At 44.2% G+C, this 7,682-nt stretch overlaps 1 pseudogene across 1 annotated transcript; it reads left to right on the top strand.

Annotated features, from left to right (window-relative positions):
- Positions 1–83: 83 nt before the first annotated feature.
- LOC309544368 lies at positions 84–6,462 on the top strand (annotated as a pseudogene). The gene is made up of 2 exons: positions 84–144; positions 5,920–6,462. The product of its transcript is annotated as an uncharacterized misc_RNA (transcript).
- The last annotated feature ends 1,220 nt before the right edge of the window (positions 6,463–7,682 follow it).

Raw genomic sequence — 7,682 nt, 5'->3', positions numbered from 1 at the left:
GTTAGACAGGTCAATTCGGTTGGTCGCTGACTGGTTGGTAAGTTGTGACTGGAAATCTCTCCAAAGAAGTAGTAAAGGGCTGAATGCTCAAAGGGAAATTTCAAGGACAATCCCAGGACATGTATAGAAAAAATGCCTCTTATAGTGAAGGATCGTTTTCCAAAAATCCTTTATTAAATATCATAAAACAGGTACTCACATTGGTAAGGTTAAACAAGCGTGTCCGTCTGGCTTAGTTTGTATTATTATTTATTATTTATTTGCGGTCATATATAGTGATGTCGCGAACCTAAAATTCGCCGTTCGCGAACGGCGAACGCGAACATCGGCAAATGTTCGCGAACCGGCGAACCGCCATAGAGTTCAATAGGCAGGCGAATTTTAAAACACACAGGGACTCTTTCTGGCCACAATAGTGATGGAAAAGTTGTTTCAAGGGGACTAACACCTGGACTGTGGCATGCCGGAGTGGGATCCATGGCAAAACTCCCATGGAAAATTACGTAGTTGACGCAGAGTCGGGTTTTGATCCATAAAGGGCATAAATCACCTAACATTCCTAAATTGTTTGGAATAACGTGCTTTAAAACATCCGGTGTGTGAATACGATCAGGTATGATGTTTTATCGGTCAAGTAGTGTAAGGGTTACGCCCGTCGCCCGCTTCACAGTGACAGACCAAACTCTGACAGACCAAACTCCCCGTTTAACAGTCAGTCAGTCCATTTGCACAACCGCAAACTCCCCATATGCACAAGGTTGGATACCAAGCTAGCCATGTCCCGTTCCTTGTCCTCACTGACATCATTGAAGGTCTCTTCCTCCACCCAGCCACGTACAACATCAAGGGTCCCCGAAAGGTGAGAACAAGCCCCCTGGGACGCCTGCTGTGGCTGGTATTCCACCTCCTCAAAGCCACCTTCCATCCTCTAACTTCTCTTCTTCAGACTCCTCTCTCTGAGGGTGGACCCCGAAGGGCTGTGGCGATGCATAGGACTAAAAAAGCTCCGCATGTCCTCCATCAACAAGACGTCTGTAAAGCGTCCTGTCCTTGCCGGCGTGGTTGTGGTGGTAGGAGGAGGATTACTTTCACCTCTTCCCCTGTTGGATTCCCGTTGTGCTGTGACATCACCCTTATATGCTGTGTAAAGCATACTTTTCAACTTATTTTGTAGCTGCTGCATCCTTTGCGACTGCCGGTAATTGGGTAACATATCAGAGACTTTCTGCTTATACCGGGGGTCTAGTAGCGTGGCCACCCAGTACAGGTCGTTCTCCTTCAGCCTTTTTATACGAGGGTCCCTCAACAGACATGACAGCATGAAAGACCCCATTTGCACAAGGTTGGATGCCGAGCTACTCATGTCCAATTCCTCGTCCTCACTGATGTCATTGAAGGTGTGTTCTTCCCCCCAGCCACGTACAACACCATGGGTACCAGATAGGTGACAACGAGCACCCTGGGATGCCTGCTGTGGTTGGTGTTCCTCCTCCTCAAAGCCACATTCCTCCTCTGACTCCTCTTCCTCACACTCCTCTTCTAGTGTTGCCGCAGGTCCAGCAAGCGATGGTAAGGCTGTTTCTGGTGGTGGTGATGGTGACCACAACTCTTCCTCTTCCTCTTCACGCTCATCTACGGCCTGATCCAGCACTCTTCGCAGGGCACGCTCCAGGAAAAAAACATATGAGATGATGTCGCTGATGGTGCCTTCGGTGCGACTCACTAGGTTTGTCACCTCCTCAAAAGGACGCATGAGCCTACAGGCATTGCGCATGAGCGTCCAGTAACGTGGCAAAAAAATACCCAGCTCCGCAGAGGCTGTCCTTGCACCCCGGTCATACAAATATTCGTTGACCGCTTTTTCTTGTTGGAGCAGGCGGTCGAACATTAGCAGTGTTGAATTCCAACGTGTCGGGCTGTCGCAAATCAAGCGCCTCACTGGCATGTTGTTTCGCCGCTGAATATCTGCAAAGTGCGCCATGGCCGTGTAGGAACGCCTGAAATGGCCACACACCTTCCTGGCCTACTTGAGGACGTCCTGTAAGCCTGGGTACTTCTGCACAAAACGTTGCACAATCAGATTCAACACATGTGCCATGCACGGCACATGTGTCAACTTGCCCAAATTCAATGCCGCCAACAAATTGCTCCCGTTGGCACACACCACTTTGCCGATCTCCAGTTGGTGCGGGGTCAGCCACTGATCCACCTGTGCGTTCAGGGCGGACAGTAGTGCTGGTCCGGTGTGACTCTCTGCTTTCAGGCAAGTAAACCCCAAGACAGCGTGACACTGTCGTATCCGGCATGTGGAATAGCCCCTGGGGAGCTGGGGGGGTGCAGTTGGTGTGGAGCAAGACGCAACAGCAGAAGAGGACTCAGCCGAGGAGGTTAGCAAAGAGGATGGAGTAGGAGGAGTAGAGGAGGTGGCAGCAGGCCTGCCTGCAAGTTGTGGCGGTGTCACCAACTCCTCTGCAGCAGAGCCACGCATTCCATGCTTGGCAGCCGCCAGCAGGTTTACCCAATGCGCAGTGTAAGTTATATACCTGCCCTGACCGTGCTTTGCAGACCAGCTATCAGTGGTCAGATGGACCCTTGCCCCAACACTGTGTGCCAGATGGGACATGATTTCCTTTTCCACAATAGAGTACAGGTTGGGGATTGCCTTTTGTGAAAAATAATTTCGGCCGGGTACCTTCCACTGCGGTGTCCCAATAGCGACAAATTTTTTGAAGGCCTCAGACTCCACCAGCTTGTATGGTAAAAGCTGACGGGCTAAGAGTTCCGACAAGCCAGCTGTCAGACGCCGGGCAAGGGGGTGACTCTGTGAGATTGGCTTCTTACGCTCAAACATTTCCTTGACAGACACCTGACTGTGGGCAGGTGACGAGCAGGAACTGCTGAAGGTGAGAGGCAGAGGGGCGGGTTGTTGATAGGGGGCATGGAGGACAGCAGTGGTTGACGTGGCTGAAGATGCTGGACCAGGAGGAGGATGGTGGCTTTCAGTTTGTGTGCTGCTTTTACTCATGTGTTGATCCCATAGGCGTTTGTGATGTGAGATCATGTGCCTTCGCAAAGCAGTTGTACCTAGGTGGGTGTTGGACTTCCCACGACTCAGTTTCTTTTGGCACAGGTTACAAATGGCATCGCTGATATCAGAGGCAGACACACAAAAAAAATGCCACACTGCTGAGCTTTGCAAGGACGGCATTCTGGTGGTGGCAACAGCTTGCGTTGATTGGCGTGTCTGGCTGACCCCGGGTGCCGAATCTACATGCTGTCTGACTGCGCCACTAGCTCCTTGCGATGACCTCCTCCCCCTGCTTCCAACTCGTCTCCTTCTCCTCTCTGTCTCCCCATCTGAACTTTCCCCCTCTTCTTCTGCCGTTCGAGCAGGCACCCGGGTGACATCCACAGACACATCGTCATCATCAGCCGCTTCACTTGACAACTCAGCAAAGGCAGCAGCAGCAGGTACAACATCATCATCATCACAATGTACGTCTATGTGTATAATGCTGCCTGACTGAGACATATCCCCGTTATCTACATGGCACTAATTGGCACTGGCACTAGTTGCGCATCACTTATTTCTTCCAACTGATGTGAAAATAACTCCTCTGACGGATCAAGTGAAGCGGCTGTGGTGCTAGTGTTGGTGGTGGTGCCGGCGGGCTGGCGAGTGGTAAATTGAGAGGTGCCCGAAGCTGAGCTGGAGGAGGATGGTGCATTAGGGTTCCGAGCGGAAGCTGTAGACGATTGGGTGTCCTGTGTAAGCCAGTCAACTATGGCCTCAGAATTTTTTGAGTTCAGGGTCTGTGGTGGCCTCTGAACACTGGGCATTATTCTAGGGCCTAAGGAAATCACAGCACCACGACGGCCCTTGCGGGGTGGCCTGCCTCTGCCTGTCATTTTTTTTTTTTTTAATGTGTTGTACTATGAGTGCAAGGTGCTGTGCCACCCTATAGGAGTGTTGGGCAGTGGGTACAGTACACTCTGTGGACCTGACAGTCACTGGCACCCAGGCAACTGCAATTAAAAAATATATATATATTTTTTTACTTTGCAAGCTGCTGTGCCACCTTATATATCAGTGGTGGGTGGGCAGTGGCACAGTACACTCTCTGTGGACCTGACAGCAGTCACTGGCACCCTAGGCAACTGCAATTAAAAAATATATATATATTTTTTTTACTTTGCAAGCTGCTGTGCCACCTTATATATCAGTGGTGGGTGGGCACACAGTGGCACTGCAGTGGGCACAGTACACTTTGTGGACCTGACACTAACTGGCAGCCCAGGCAACTGCAATAATAAAAAATATTTTTTTTTCAATTTGCAACAAGATGCTGTGCCACCGTATATATATCAGTGGTGGGCAGTGCACTGCAGTGGGTACAGTGCACTCTGTGGACCTGACACAGCACTCACTGCAATTATGACAGAGGAAAAAAAAAATATTTTTTAAAATGCAAGGTACTGTGCCTGTGCCACCCGAAATGAGTGTGGTGTGCACACAGTACAGTCTGTGGTAGGTCTGTGGCCTCTCACACACAGCGGGCAGGCAACAGCAGTGTACAATAGATTATATATATATATATATATATATATATATATATATATAAAGAAAAAACTCTATTACCTTACCAGCCCTTAAAAGGGCTTTTGGGGACACTAGATATATATATATATATGTATATATATAAATAAAAAAAATCCTCAATTACCAGCCCTTAAAAGGGCTTTTGGGGACACTAGATATATATATATATATATATATATATATATATATATATATATAAGAAGAAAAAACTCAATTACCTGCCCTTAAAAGGGCTTTTGGGGACGCTAGATACATATATATATATATATATATATATATATATAAAAATTACACAAATACCAGCCCTTAGAAGGGCTTTTTGGGGTGCTGTCCTTACAGCAGTAGTGGACCAAGAACACTGCAAGACCAGGAACACTGACTAAGTGTCCCTAGCTTAACAGCAGCAGCAGCAGCAGCAGCAGCAGCTCTCCCTACTCTCACTACACACACTGCTTCAGAATGATCTAAGATGGATGCTGCCCTTGCTTATTTATAGGAGGTGGGAGGGTGTGGGAGGGTGGTATGCTGATTGGCTGGAAATGTGCCTGCTGACTGTAAAGTTCAGGGTCAAAGTTTGCCTCAATGATGTATTATGGGGGGTGGACCGAACATCGCATATGTTCGCCCGCAGCGGCGAACGCGAACATGCTAAGTTCGCCGGGAACTGTCCACCGGCGAACAGTTCTATACATCTCTAGTCATATATATATAATTTTCCTTAATGACCTTTTCCATTAATTGATAATTTACATCACTATGGTTTACCACACGCGATCGTGTGAAGTTTTTGCACTGTAGGTGGTTCAATTTGTCTTATTTTTTTTATTTATCTATATATATCCTTTATTCTAATTGATCTGGTAGATCAATTTCTCACTAGCACTCAGCACTTTTATACCATTTTTGGTCATTTATTTTAACCTTTCTAGCGTTTCATATATATATATTCACTATTTGGCACTTTATTGCACATATTGCACAGGAATTTATGTTTAATGTATTTACTGCTGATTTATGTTTTATGGAATATCAATTTTAAGTGAGGTGATACCTATATATATATATATATATATATATATATATATATTGCACAGGCCACTTATCTCTCTCTTTTACCCCACACCAGTGTGAGTTCAGTCTACACACTAGACTGGTTACAGAGCATTGATTAGTAATCTCTGAAACTTTATTCCACGCATTCTCTGATACACCACTTACTGGCAGCGCCAATCACTTCCCTCTATACATATATTATATAACCCCTGTCAGGGTTATATTTTGAAGTCGGCTGCAGCCAAGCTTTAATTTCTTATCCTAAGCGCGGATCCCCCCTTGCTCTTTGATTGCTACCTATACTTGTCAGCGAATGACCAGGAGATGGCCGATGGCTGTGTTTTCTAACATCTTAGATGTGTCTGCATACAATGCATTTGTGTTATGGACCCACATCCACCCAGGTTGTAACACAAAAAAAAATAACAAGCAGAGAATATTTTTCGAGGAGCTAGGAAGTTCCCTTGTCAAGGCACACATTGAGCAAAGGAAACGGGTGTCTCGAGATCCAATCGCTGCAGCCATGATCAGACAGATGCAGAGTTCATCAAGCACTCCATCCACACCATCAACAACATAAAGAGAATCAGTGCCAGCATCCTCATCATCTAGCCTTGCCTCAACATCAACTAGCACAGCCACAGCCACAGCCACAACTCCAGTGATGCCATCTGATTCTAAAAGAAAGAGGTGTCAGGTCTGCCCCAGCAATAAGGACAGAAAGACACACACATTATGTCTCCACTGTAAAAAAATATATCTGCAAAGAACATGCTAAAAGTGTCAGCTTTTGCCACACATGCATCTAAAAAGACCCACACAAACACATGCAAGTTCTTGCACAAAGATGCTTTGAAACTAGTACTTGATTTCTATTGGTTTGCCTTGCTTGATTGTGTTGTTTGTTTGACCTTGCAAGTCTACATTTTGTATTATTACTTGCTTTTCATTGTTTATGAACGTTTTATGTTAAAAAAAAAAAAGACTTTTGGCTATTTTCTTGAAGTAAATATATATGGGTCAAAATTGACCCTAACACCATCAATTTTATTATAGTTAATGTTATTAAAATAAAAATATAAAAAAAAAAAAATTAAGAAATGTGTTCAAATACTCCTCAGCAACATTCTGGTGACATAACAACCTTTTATTTACTTATAATATTCTATTGAGGTTTATTTTACCATTTTTTTCATTTGAAAATGAGAGGTATGCTATCAAAAGAAAGGTCTAAGGGGTCACACCAAAAATATTAAAACCAATCTTTTCAAGGATAAAGAAGCTTAACAAGGTAATCAAGAGGTAAGAAACAAATTGGATGATAAATAATTGTTCAGAGGGTATTTTATGGCTGATTTAAGACACGGGTCAAAACCGACCCGTTAACATCATGGATAGTAACAGAAAGCTAACATGAGAGGAGGGTTAATCTGTGAAACACAAAACAAAATGCCACCAGTCAACCACGTAACTACTCATGATTTATTTTTTGCAATGCTGTTTAGCTTGGAAGACTTACTGGTAGATGTATGTACAGCTTACGCATATACAGTATTTAGAAATGTGTGCAAAAAAAACATATGGTTTTAATGTGAGTTGTTAGACAGGGTACATTTTTTTGGGTTGTTTTGCAGGCTATCTGGTAAGTGTGCTGGGAAATCTTAGTTTGTTTGAGTTGAGATATATGTACTGTGGTGGTCATTCTGTGATATCACATGAAATCTTCATGAATATTTTTTTTTACATTTTCTTAACTTTATTTTATATAATGTTGGAAATTAAGGTGATATTTTATAAAAAGATATATGTTTTTATGCATAATATTTCACATAATGACACCTCAAAAATCTGCTAGATCAGGAAGTGCTTTTGGATGATAAAAAAAAATGAATTTTGAAAAATTTTACTGTTACTGTACACTGTGACATGACAGGTATTTATGCATGCAAAAATACTAAAGTCCACTTTAAAGTCTTAAATATTTTCAACGCCAGTCTGTGTTTTTGAAGTTTTTTTGCTTGCTTCTGAG

Source organism: Pelophylax lessonae (assembly GCF_965119305.1).
Source record: "Pelophylax lessonae genome assembly, chromosome: 1".
NCBI classification, from domain to species: domain Eukaryota; kingdom Metazoa; phylum Chordata; class Amphibia; order Anura; family Ranidae; genus Pelophylax; species Pelophylax lessonae.
Note: the sequence above shows the minus strand (reverse complement) of the source record. Positions and strands in the feature narration are given on the sequence as shown.